The following is a 14145-nucleotide window of genomic DNA, read 5'->3' as shown; positions in this document are numbered from 1 at the left end:
TACCTCTTCCAGCTGTTGTGGGCCTCTGGCCCAGGGTGCCCTCATCAACATCTGCTTCTGGAGACCCTTTGCCGACTCCTCCTCTTGTGGGTCCGACATCCCTTTCATGGCAAAGGACACAGGGTAAGGGAAGACCCACCTGGATCATTCAAAGTTCCCCATGGCTAGACCCTAACTTAATCGCTTCCTCGGAGAAGCCTTTTCCTTATAAGGAAATGCTACAGGTTTCGAGGATTAAGGCTGAGGAAATGGATAAGATGTGTGGCCCCACTTAGTTCCCACACATTCCATTCCTGGAGTCCTACTGTTCCGGTGATACTTTGCATCTCCATGATGAAAAGGTTGGGGCAGCTAAGGAATTCTCCCCCAGCAAGAAGGTGGCAGGACTGGAGGGGGGAGAGGAGGGGGTGTTTCTCCATTCTGAAGGCAAAGGGGTTTTACAGCTATTTTTCTCCACCCCACCCCCACTACAGCTCAACCAAACAAATGTTGTCCCTCCATGACTTGCCTTCTGAGAGTGTGGGACGGGAACACCTGGGGATTCCAGGACATGGGTGTCCAGGCTCCCTGAATCCTGCTGGTTTCCCTCCCCAGGATCTGCCCACTTCTCTACCCCCGTCCCTAGCATTTCTAACTAGTCTGCCATGCGAGTAGCTGCCAGAGCATTCCTCTTCTGTTGGTGTTAGGCCGGCTTGGTCTGCTGTTTATAACTAATAAATGCCGCTTCCTCCTGCTTGGAAGCCACCAGCTCCGAAGCTCTCTTCGCTAAGGCTCATCCACGCGTGCAGTCGCTCACTAGAAGAGCTCCCGCAATGTAGGAAAGAGGTGCCAGGTCCCAGCAAGTTGATTGGGGACCCTCTCACATCCGACTATGCATGAACTGCTGTGCTTGCAAAAGAAAAGAGACGGGTTCTCAGCTGTCTTTGCCCAGGCCTTACCAATTCACATTCTGATGATAATAGGGAATTCCCTTTTCTCTACATTTCCCCAGCCTGTTGATTTGATTACTAGTCATTCTCGTCTGTGAGAGGTGGTAGCTCACTTAGCTCATTGTGTTTTTGATTTGCAAATGATGAAACTTTTTTAGCTTTTGGGCCACACTCCGTGGTGCTCAAGATTCACTTATGGTGGAGTTGGGGGGTGGGGTGGGGGGTTTGTGGCACTATGTCTCCCTCCCCTAAATATTTTTTTAAATCGAGTTGCTTGTTTTTTTTTCTGTTAAATTACATGCATTATTTCTAACTTTGGATGTTTTGGTGGTGGGAAGGTTTAGGCCATACTTGGTGGTGTTCAAGGGCTACTCTCAGCCACGTACTTAGGCTTTTATATCCCTTATACGATGTATAGATATTTTCTTCCTTGTCTTTTTATTCTGTTAACATTTTCTTTATTTATTCAAAAGCTTCTTAGGGTTGGGAGAGGTAGTACAGTGGGTAAGGTGCTTGCCCTGTGAGTGACCGGATTGGATCCCTGGCAGCACACATGTGGTTCCCCCAAACTCTGGCAGGAGTGAACACTGAGCACAGAGCCTGCAGTAAATCCTGAGCACTGTGGTGTATTGTCTCCAACAACAAAAAAATTCTTCTTTTTTTTTGACTTTTTGGGTCACACCTGGCTCTGCACTCAGGAATTACTCCTGGCCAGTGCTTGGGGGACCGTATGGGATGCCAGGGATGGAACCTGGGTTGTCTATGTGCAAGGCAAATGCCCAACCACTGTACTATTTCTCTGGCTCAAAAAAAAATGCTTCTTATTAGATGTATTCCCAATCGTTTATTTCTGCTTTCATTTCCCCTGCAATTGAGGTCAAGTCCCCAAAGACCCCAAAGACATCTGTAACTCAGATGCCAGGAATGTGTCAGATACCTTTTCTTGTGTGTACTTTCTGGTTTGCAGGTCTTACATGCAGATCTTTAATCCATTTTTAACTTATGTTTTGTATGAAGCTAGAGACTAATTTAGTTGCCTGTGATTTTTCAGTTTTCTCAGTGCCATTACTTGAAGAGAATTTCTTTTTTCACATATAGTCATAGTTCATTTATCATAAATTGTTGATATATGTGTGGTTTATTATAGACTCTTTATTCTATTCCTTTGATCCATGAGTTTATTTTTATTCTAACACTGCACTATTTCTTATTAGTGTACTTTGTAATAATTTATTTAATTTTGGGTTTTTTTTTTGGTCACATAAGCGGTGCCCAGGACTTACTCCTGGCTTTGCACTCAGGGACCATTGCTGATGGGAATCAGGGGAACATGTAGAATGCTGGGAATTGAACCCAGTTGACCACATGGAAGGCAAGAGCCCCAGTCTTATTTTATAATAGCTTAAAATTATTATAAGTAATAATAATTTTTATTATTACAAAATATTTTAATTTTAATAAAAATATTATTTTTAAGAATATTATATTATCTAACCTTTCCTGTCCACCCTGCCTTGTAGGTTACCTGACCACCTGTAGCTTCTGGTCTTCTGAAGATCTGTAATCAGTGCAATGCCTGGCTCTGCAATCTGCATTGTCATCCAGCGGGGCTTAGTTCTCAATGGTCTGTTTATAAATGTGCAGTGCTACAAACATACAGGGTCTATATATTTGCTGTTTCCATTTCTCACTCCATTCCATGACTCAAGAATTGCTTCACATATTCATAGTCTTTTATCATTCTATATAAACCTTAGACTTTTTGGTAGAGTTTCCTTTAAAAGTATCATCGGAATTTTGGTTCTGATAGCACTAAATCTAGATATTGTTTTTGCTACAAAATGGACATTTTGACAACATTAATTCTGTATAACTTTAAAGGTCAATACACTATGAAAGAAAAATGTACATAATAAATGTACAATAATTATATAATTATGTATATAATTGTTGGCATCAAATAATATAACTCAAGGAAATAACTTGCACATAAAATAATGTATGTCAGAGGCCAGGAGATAAGCCAATGGGCTTAGCTTATGCTTTGCACTTAGGAGCTCTGGGTTTCATTCCCCCAAGCACTGAGACAGGAGTACCCTGGAGCACTGCTGGGTATATCCCCCAAACCAGCAAAAGGTAATTAATTAAATAAGTAAAAAATATGCACTCTGATGGGGCTGGAATGATAGCACAACGGGTAGGGTGTTTGCCTTGCATGAGGCCGACCCGGGTTCAATTCCCAGCATCCCATATGATCCCCTGAGCAACACCAGGAGTAATTCCTGAGAGCAAAGCCAGGAGTAACCCCTGTGCATTGCCAGGTGTGACTCAAAAAGCAAAAAAATAAAAATAAAAATGCACTTTGATATAAATGGATGGCAAAATGTACAAATAATGTATAAATTAATGTATAAATGTATAAATAATGTATACATGTATAAATAAATGTATAGGACTCACTTAGAAAACCTCATAAGGGGCTAGTGAGATAGGACAGTGGGTAAGGTGCTTGCCTTGTACACAGCGACCTGGGTTTGATCCTCTGCTCCACATATGGTCCCCAGAAATGCAGGGTCAGGAGTAAGCCCTGAGCATAACTAGGTTTGGCCTTCTCCTCAAGTACCCCCCAAGAAAGAAAAAGAAAATGAAAAATAGAAGACCCTGTATATTTGTAGCACTGCACATTTATAAATACATCATTGAGAACTAAGCCCCGCTGGATGACAATGTAGATCGAAGAGCCAGGCATTGCACTGGTTACATATCTTCAGAGGACCAGAAGCTACAGGCGCTCAGATAACCTACAAGGCAAGGACAGGACAGGAAACTAAAGTGTCTGAACTGCAGTGGAAGGAGAGGAAGCTTCCCACTTTGTTGCAAACATTGTATCTTTAACATTAACATGTGACTCAATCGTTTGAAAATAGTGTGGGGAGGGATAGGAAAGTAAGTGATCACAGCCGTATCCTGTACCACCTGCGTGCCACATGTGGAGAGTAGATCAGGAAAATGTTAGGAAGAGAAGGGTTGGGTCTCCTGGGGCTGATCCCAGCCCCCGGGAGGAGAGCACCCCCATTATCTATTATTAGAGTCTGTTAATTAGTAACTGTGTGATCTTGAGGCAGGTCACCTGCCATGGGGTGCTCCTAGGGCCTTATTTATAGCCTCCCAGTGTTATTTGTGTTAATATTACTGCATACCTATGTGGACGCCCTTACTTGTGGCAGCTGATGTCCAGCTGCCAGGTATCAGGTGGTCCTGCTTTCCTGACTGTATTCGATGACTGGGGTTTGCTGGTAAGGCGCCTACACTAAGACCTGCGATCAGCAAGAAGAGGACCCAGGTAGTCTGATGATGGAGGCCCAGTTGCAAGGTACCAGGAGCACCACTGCTGAGAGCTCCAGTTTGAGTGCAAGTCTGAAGAAGACTGATGCCCCATCTTGAAGCAACTCAGAGAGCCAGTTCTGTCTTTTTGTTACATTCAGTGTTCAATGGATTGGATTTGACCCTTTGCATTAGAGAGGGCAATTTACTCGGTCTACCAGTTCAACCATGCCCATAATAAAAATCTAGGCTGGAGTGACAGTACAGCAGGCAGGGCATTTGCCTTACACGTGGCTAACCTGGGTTTGATCCCCAGTATCCCATACTATTCCCTAAGTACCACCAGGAGTAATTCCTGAGTTTAGAGCAAAGAGAGACACCTAAGCATCACCGGGTGTGATACCCCTTCCAAAACAATCCCACCCCCAAGTCCCACCCCTAAAATCTCACAGAGCTTGAAGAGAGAATAGAAGAGGTTGAGTGCTTACCTTGCATGTGGCAATCCAGGTTCATACCATCAGCACAAGTGGTTCCTGAGCACCACCAGGAATCTCTCCTAAGCACAGATCCAGGAGTAGCCCTTGAACACTTCCAGATATGACCTAAACCCCACGCCACCCCCAATTTAAAATCTCAGGTAAGATGGGGGACTCGGAGTTCCATTTATTTAAAAATAAAGATTCTTGGGTCAGAGAGATAGTACAGTAATTTCTTGCTTGCAGCTGACCCGGGTAGTTAGGTCAATCCTGGGCACTGTCATGTGGTTCCCCTGAGCACTGTCAGGAATGATTTTTCAGTGAAGCACCAGGAGTAAGCCTCTCTGGGTATGGCCTCTCCCCCCAAATTTAAATGAGTATTTAAATGAATCATGTGACCTCCTGTTTTTAATTAATTTATTTATTTATTCATTTTGGTTTTGGGGTACACCCAGCAGTGCTTGGGGCTTACTCCTAACTGTGCTCAGGGATCAGCCTGGAGGGACTCAAGGGACCACACCAGATGCCAAAGATCAAACCCAGGTTGGCTGCATTCCAGGCCAGTGCCTTACCTGCTGTACTATCTCTCCAGTTCCCTCCGCTCTATGAACTTCTGAACCACTATTACTTGCCCAAAGGAATCTGTATTTTGTAATTAGCTCTTCTAAAATTTTATAATAATGCTGTGTTTTAAAGCATTGCCCCAAGATCCCAAGCCACAGAGCTGTAACTCAGTGGTAGAGCATGCACTGTGCGCGTGTGAAGGCTCCTGGTTAGATCCCAGCCCAAAATGAGACGGAAGTTCTCCCAAAGTTTCTATCTTACATTATAGTCAAAATACAGCTACTTAAAGTTCTGATAAGATCTGGCAATATGGGTTTAACATGGAATTTAAAGTGTCTTGGGGGCTGGAGAAATAGCACAGGGGTAGGGTGTTTGCCTTGCACGCGGCAGACCTGGGTTTGATTCCCAGCAACCCCTATGGTCCCCTGAGCACCGCCGGGAGTAATTCCTGAGTGCAGAGCCAGTAGTAACCCTTGGGCATCGCCGGGTGTGACCCAAAAAGCAAAACAAACAAACAAAAAGAAATGTCTTAGATTTGGAACATAAAGGTGTTGAAAGCCCCAAAGCATAGGGGCCATTTTCAATGGGAAGGCAGAGGTGGAAGGGGAAATTGCCTGGGTACAAGTGCTGATCTGCCACTGGGCAGAACGCATCTGAGAGCATAATGCCACGGGGCACACCCCCACTCACCTGTTCCTCAGAGTCATTTCACAAGCTTGTTGGTCAGAGTCCAGATGACAAAGGACAGTGCTGGATTGTGAGTATTCTCAGGTGAGTCATACTTAACTGCTAACTAATTTCGCTTCCTCCTCCAACCTGCTACCTTCCTGCTCCCGAGAACTGAAGGTTTTGTTATTAAAAAAAAAAAAAAGAAAGAAAGAAAGAAAGAGAACCAACCACAAATGTGGTCTTTTCCTTCTTATTGCATAAGAGAAAAAAAATTTTTTTTCACTCTTTTTTTCTCCCACCAACACCAGTGTTTATGTATATATGTGGACATGTGTGTTGGAGGCAGGAAGTGTGATTACTTTTCTTACCAATAGAATATTTGCAGAATGAACTCCTGCCATCTATATGGGCAAAATTATCTGAACTGAGTGTTTCATGGGCTCGAATGATAATACAGTCGGTAGTACATTTGCCTTGCATGCGATTGACCTGAGTTCAATCCCCGGCATCGCATGTGGTTCCCTGTGCACCACCAGAAATAATTCCCGTGTGCAGAGCCAGGGATAACCCTGAGCATTGAACGGAGTGACCCAAAAAGGCACACACAAAAAAAGTGTTTCTGACCTTTGAAAAGCTTTTCTTGGAGAAAAGTGGGGTTTTGCGGTCACACCCTGTGGTGCTCAGGGCTTACACCTGGCTCTGTATTCAGGGATCATACCTGGGGGTGCTTGGGGGAACCATATGAGGTGCCCTTGATCTCCTGCACCAAAAAATACACATACTTAATTTTGGTATGTTATAAAAGCCGAAGCAGCGATGAGACCCACGCGGATCGCCGTGCTGCAGGACTCTGGAAGGGCCAGGACGCGTGAGCAGCACGGATCCCACATGTGCCGCGGCGGTCCTTGCAGAAGTGACTTAGGAACTCTGTAGCTCAGTGTGTGTGTGTGTGTGTGTGTGTGTGTGTGTGTGTGTGTGTGTGTGTGTTTGAGTCCCACCCGGCAGTGCTCTGGGCTCCCTCCTGCGGGTGGCAGGGACCCCCAAGCCATGCCGCGGATGGAACCTGGGTCATCTGCATGCATAGCAAGCGCTTTACCCGCTGTACTATTTCTAGGACCCCTGAAAACGCATTGATCTCTTGTGTAGGTGTGGCATTAGTGTATTGGGCTTTGTGGACAGGGCGAACATGGGGAAGATTTTTGGCTGGAGCAATAGCACAGCGGATAGGGCGGTAGTTAGGGTGATAGTAGCGGGTAGCTCTCCGTCCCTCTCGGAGAGCCCGGCAAGCTACCGAGAGTATCCCACCAGTATCCTGCCCACCCGGTAGAGCCTGGCAAGCTACCCATGGCATATTCAATATGCCAAAAACAGTAACAAGTCTCACAATGGAGACGTTACTGGTGTCCACTAGAGCAAATCAATGAGCAACGGGATGACACTGACAGTGCTACAGTTATACATTTTGGGGACAGTGCTTTTGGTCATGCCTGGTGTACCTGGGAATTTATCCTGGCACTGTGTTCAGGGGACCAGATATGGAAGAGGACCTTGGATAACACAGCTTCATGCAAGGCAATTATCTTATCACCTGTACTGTCTCTTCATCCTCTATATTTAAAAAATTCATGGAAAAGTTTTGAACAATTATATGCCCATAAAAAGAGCACTTGTTGAGCCAGCGCCGATAGTACAGCAGGTAGGGTGCTTGCCTTGCACACAGCTGAGCCAGGAGTAAGCCCTGGACTCTGTTGGGTAGGGCCAAACACCAAACCCAAAAAAGCACACATTATATAAGAGTTTGTGAAATTTTGCATAGTGCATCTATCCATTTAAGGAGTCCCGAGAAACAGATTGGTCCCAGGGTACAAGAAACCCCTGCTTTCTTCCGGTCTTTTAATGACCATAAGGAGAGCAACTGTTCTGACTTCTCGAAGGACAGATCAGCTTTGTCTGTGGGGGGGTTGTTGTTGTTGTTTCTTTTTTGGGTCTTAGGCCATATCTGGCTTTGCTCAGGGGTAACTCCTGGCTCTATGCCCAGGGGTTACTCTCGATGGTGCTCAGGGAACCATATGCAGAGTCAGAGATTGAATGATGATAATGATTTTTTTTTTCCTGAGGACATATTCCACATTTTATTTACATTTCAAGACTAACTTTAATCTCAAAATCACACAGCCATACATCTGTTTCCTTTTTGTTGATTTCACTTAAGCATGGTTTGTCAAAGACTGTAAACAAATATTTACCATGTCTGTTACATGTAACACACAAGAATGGCTTTTAACAGAAATTCATTGACCTCCCCACGACATTTTAAAAAAATTATAAATATAGGTATTGAAACAATCCTGAACTTACTTTTGATACTACTACTAATCAGCACCCATAATGGGTGTACATACATTCTTATAAATTTCCAGGTCATGTTTTGCCAGCTGGAATTCTTTTACTTAATGTGTGGGTATTTTGCATTGTGATATTTAATCAAGACATTAACATGAGTAGAAGGTTGTTGATTTAAGATGTTTGAGATTCATTAAAATTAATTGTTGTATGTTTGTCCTTCTGGTGGCTGTGGAAGCTTCATATTTTCTATGGACATCATTAGACATCTTAGCTCTTGAAGTACAACTTTAATGCTATATGAATTTTGCCATTTCGCTAACACTGGTATGCTCCATGCAGCCACCATTCCACTGGAATTATTTATTCATTCATATTAATTTTGGTTACAAATCTAACTGATGGAGGGGGCTGGAGAGATAGCACAGCAGGTAGGGCATTTGCCTTGCATGCAGCCCGACCCAGGTTCGATTCCCAGCATCCCATATGGTCCCCTGAGCACCGCCAGGGATAATTCCTGAGTGCAGAGCCAGGAGTGACCCCTGTGTATCGCCAGGTGTGACCCAAAAAGCAAAAACAAACAAACAAACAAAAAAACCAAATCTATCTGATGGAGGAGCTTCTGGGTATTTAGGTACACATTCTACTTTCAGGCCATATATTCTGTTTTCATTATTCGTCCTTGGTGGCCCAATAATCATGCCTGACCACCTTGTAAGTGTCATATCTTCATCGTCTTCAAGTCCCCAGCTAACCGTACCATCGCCTACTCCTTTTTGTCCTTCTTCAAGTTCTTCCAACAAGCAAAAATTACGAGGAAACTTAACTCCTGTGGAGACCGCCATCTTCTCCTGCAGCCGGACGCCACCGCACACACAGCCACGTGTCAATGATTTTTTTTTTTTAAATCTTACCTTTTGCATGTGTGTGTAGGGGCATTAACATTTTTCGTTTTCATTCCTTGCAAATAGTATAAAGTACAGTTTTTAGACTTCAAGCTTGGTTTTCTTTAGGGAATAAGATAACCAAGTTTTATTCAAAATGGCTTGTGGCAAATCACAGAACAATTAAACATTCCGCAGATTCCTCTGCTCAGCCTGCAAATGGTTCCCTGGGTTGGCAGGCATAAAGCGAGGGAGGAGCAAAGGAGTAAGAGGCCAAGAATTCTCTGCAGTTCTGCTTGCACCAAGGCACTTCTCTGCCTTCCCACTAAGTTGGGTTTAATGGACCCATTTAGGGGCCCTGTGAAGAATGAACTACTCAGTGGCCAATAGTCCAAGAGAGGGGAAAGTGGTCAGCATCCAGTTAAAGCCCTGCAAGGTGCCACTTGCTGTCCAGCTCTTTTCTCCATGGTTCCAAAAGGTCTGTAAAAGCAAGACAAGGAGTTCCACAGAATCGATGAAGGTTTGAGCAAGAGGGACCAAATGGCACATCTAGTCCAGCTCATTTTATAGCAGAGGAGTCCAGTGAGCTGAAGTACTCAAGGGCATGCAAGAGTCAAGAACTGAGCTGGGCCAGGGTTTAGGTTAGAACCTCATCTTGGGTCTCAGGGGTTTGTTTTGTTTCACCGGGCCTTCAGGCCTGATCCATTGTTTTCTTCACCTGAGGCATTTTTACCTAACAGTGTACAACCAAAAATAGCAGAGGAGGCTGCCAAGTGCGGAAGTCATAGGTCAGGGTCAATTAAAGAACTAGTAGATTTTCATCCACCCCAACAGAGCCCCAGCAGCTGAAAACCTTCAGAACCCAATTGCCACCAAGCTCACACCAGTCTCCACAGGCTCGGGACAACCTCATCCATGAGGGAATCTGCTGAAAACCTCAGGTATGTGGGTTTTGTGACCAAAATCTCCAGGCATGCACAGAGTCAGGGATGGGAGACCTCCCCCACATCTCTCTGTGCTTCCAGGAGCCTGGCTATCCCACCTGTGAACTGCCTCTGGTGTCATCTAAGCTCATTAACAGCCATGATCCAGAGATTCACAAATAAATCTTGGAAGAGATCAAAAAGCTGCAGAGATGCTTCTGAACCCCAAAGTCACTATCCAGTTGAAAATTTAATTCCAGATGTATCACCCTATTTAAAATTTTAGAATTCCTGGAGTGACATCTCATACTCTACATCAATGATAAATCAGGAGTAGCATACCACATGGATGGGGTATAAAGTAGAAGGCCACTGATCTCGATTAAACACACACACACACACACACACACACACACACACACATATGCACACAAGGCCCAACCTATAACAACATGTAAGTAAATCTCTTATACAAGGGCTTAATTTCTCCAGCTGAGATACAACAATCTTCACACATTTTTGGATCATTTTTAGCAGATTATTCATAATAAGCAATACAAAATAAATTATTTAGGGTATGCTTTGGGGCAGGCTTGGGTGGTAGTTAAGAAAATGGTGGGATTGGGCCGGAGCGATAGCACAGCGGGTAGAGCGTTTGCCTTGCATGCGGCCGACCCGGGTTCAATCCCCGGCATCCCATATGGTCCCCCAAGCACTGCCAGGAGCAATTCCTGAGTGCAAAGCCAGGAGTAACCCCTAAGCATCGCTGGGTGTGACCCAAAAAGAAAAAAAAAAACAAAGAAAATGGTGGGTTTGGTGGGATTTGGAATATAGAATATAATAAATTACTGTGAACAACTTTATGAAAATAAAATTGAACTTAAAAAGAACTAATACATTTTAGTAATCAAAGTAAAGTAAAGTGAAATTTATCAGCTACACAGGCGGGGTAAGGGACTGGGGAGGTGAGGTGAGGGGGTGGGGGGAAGGTATACTGTGATTCTTGGTGCTGAAATATGTGCACTGGTGAAGGGATGGGTGTTTGAGCATTGTATAACTGAGACTTAAACCTGAAAGCTTTGTAACTTTCCACGTGGTGATTCAATAAAAAAAAATTTTTGTAATTAAAAGAACTAGTACTGTTCGAGCATTATGTAACTGAGACTTAAGCCTTAAAGCTTTGTAACTTTTAACATGGTGATTCAACAAAAATAAATTAAAAAAAAAAGAACTAGTACATATTAGAGATGTGTAGTAATGAGTATGTATAGGTGTTCACAGTGTATTAAATGCAAATAAAAGAATGGTAGTATTACAATCTACTCTCATAATATTTTATGCATATGTAAAAGGATATGGAAAGAAACAAATATTAAAACTTTTTTTAAATCTTTTTTTGGTGTGTAGATTTCTTGTTTGTTTTGGTTTTGAGATCATACTCAGCAGTGCACAGGGTTTACTCCTGGCTCTGTACTCATGGATCACTCATGGCAGGGTTCCAAGGACTATATGAGTTGCTGGGGATTGTATGATCTCTGTAATCGTATGATCAGGTCAGTACCTGACCCTCTGTACTATTTCTATGGCTCTGGTTCCCAGATTATTATTAAGCCTCCCTATTAACTACTGTAGATCTCACCCAACTTCCAACCTATTTATTGTCAATACAGCTTAGCAAATTCCTCTGTGCTGAACCAATAACTTGGCTGACTGAGAATCTCCACTGGGGTCCTCAGACCTCCTGAGCATTGCTTGGAAGGCTGCGCAAAGGGGAAAGAAAAAAAAATGGCAGATGTGTTAAGGTTCTGCATGGGCCCTATCAGAGCCAATGGAACACACAGGGGCAGCTCCCCATTCAGAGGTGGTCACATCTTCTAAACTTCAAGCCCGGGGCCAGTCCACTTTAGCGTTTCCTCACCCCAGAGAGTCGTAACCTTTCGAACAGAAACAGAAGAGGCAAAGTCACACTTTCTGCTTGAACGTTTCTCAAGAACTTAGTCTTTGTGGACCATGAAAGGAAGCACTCTAGGAGCCTGGTGCTGGAGCTGGGGACACCGAGAGTTAACAAGCAGCATCCAGGAGACACGTGCTGGGAGGGGTCTAGTGGCGATGCTTTTACGTCCTCACCCCACCGCCATCCTGGAGGATCAGAGGAGATTCCCAAAGGTGGGACCTGATCCGGTGGCTCAGAGCTCTCCCTCTCTGCCAGCCGCCACACCCCACACCAGTTTTCTCCCCTTATCCACGTCACGCTCTTTTTCCTACCAGGCTGGTCTCTCTGGTCACCGCTGTCCCGGCCAACAGCTGGATGCACAGTCCTCTCTGGGGCCGCCTGTAGACTCTTGAGCTGTGCGGAGTTGAGGGAACACTGTCCTGAACTGGCTGTATTTCCAGTTGCAAACTGAGGCTGGGAGGTGAGACTGGTCTGAGATACTGGTGGGGTTGGGCATTAATGCGGAATGAGAAGGAGAGGCATTTCACAGTCTGGGCCTTTCTCCTAGAAATGCTTCCAAAGGGGGTCCAGAGAGGTAAGACAGCAGATAAGGCACTCGCTTTGCATGCGGCAGACCCAGGTTAAATCTCCAGTACCCATATGGTCTCCTGAGCACGGCCAGGAGAGATTCCTGAGCACCGCTGAGTATGGCCTCAAAACAACAACAAAACCACAACAAAAAAAGAAATGCTTCAGCATGCCACTCATGACCCCAGAAGTCAACTATCACTTTATGACCAACTCTCTCAAATTCCCCAAATGTGGGGCTGGAGTGATAGCACAGCGGGTAGGGCGTTTGCCTTGCACGCGGCCGACCCGGGTTCAAATCCCAGTATCCCATATGGTCCCCTGAGCACCGCCAGGGGTGATTCCTGTGTGCATGAGCCAGGAGTGACCCCTGTGCATTGCTGGGTGTGACCCAAAAAGCAAAAAAAAAAAAAAAAAAAAAAAAAAAATTCCCCAAATGTGAAAATCACCGTGGAAACGGACATCATTTTTAATTATTCAAACATGAATAATTATTCAAACATGAAAATAAGTGCACATGGTGGTCCAGTGGTCTCTCAGTGCTTCATAAAGTCTCTTCAGGTTTGAGATTCAACAAGAACCCTTTCATACAGTTTGCCAACAAGACAGTAGGGGGCACCACAAACCTGTTCTGTTATCTGCCGACTAGGCTGCTGGATCCAAGAGTCTGTCCGGAGATTTCCCACCCGTATTACAGGTGTCACTGGTGTCACAGGTGCACCAGATATTTCAAGGGTGCACACAGACCCCATTATATTATCAGTTTCCTTATGGGAAATTATACAGACTTCAGAACAAAATTTTTAAAAATTTAATTTAACTTAATTTTATTATTATTATTATTTTTACAGACTTACAAATTTTTGTGATTATGTTTCAGTCATACAACAATTGAGTACCCACCCCTCCACCAGTGCCTATTCTCAGTATCCCTCCCGCCGCCTCCTCACCCCCACCCCGGCTCTGTGGCAGGTGTATTCCCTTTTACTCTCTCCTTTTGGGTGTTATGGTTTGCAATACAGGAAGTAAGTGGCCATCATGTTTTGGTCCATAGTCTACTTTCAGCACACATCTGCCATCACGAGTGAGCCCTCCAAGCATCATTTACTTAGTAGTCCCTTCTCTATCCCAGCTACCTTTTTCCCCAGCATGTGAGGCCAGCTTCCAAGTTGTGGAGCGATCCTCCTGGCCCTTATCTTTATTATTCTTGGGTGTTAGTCTCCTATTCTGTTCCTTTATATTCCACAAATAAGTGCAGTCATTCTATGTTTGTCTCACTCTTTCTGACTAATTTCACTTAGCATGGTACCTTCCGTGTCTATCCACTTATATGCAAATGTCATGATTTCATCTTTCCTAACAGCTGCATAAAATTCCATTGTGTATATATACCAAAGTTTATTTAATCAGTCATCTGTTCTCAGGCACTCAGGTTTTTCCTGATTCTGGCTATTGTAAATAGTGTTCAGAATAAAATTTAATCCTCCTCTATTAAAGATAGCTTCAACCACA

General features: G+C 44.2%; 1 pseudogene; it reads right to left on the bottom strand.

The window, feature by feature from the left end:
* Positions 1-8377: 8377 nt before the first annotated feature.
* Positions 8378-9159, bottom strand: LOC101541012 (ubiquitin-conjugating enzyme E2 variant 2-like; annotated as a pseudogene).
* Positions 9160-14145: the final 4986 nt, after the last annotated feature.

This window comes from Sorex araneus, chromosome 1, assembly GCF_027595985.1.
Source record: "Sorex araneus isolate mSorAra2 chromosome 1, mSorAra2.pri, whole genome shotgun sequence".
Taxonomy (NCBI): Eukaryota; Metazoa; Chordata; class Mammalia; order Eulipotyphla; family Soricidae; genus Sorex; species Sorex araneus.
The sequence above is the reverse complement of the archived record's forward strand: the minus strand, read 5'-3'. Positions and strand labels throughout refer to the sequence as shown.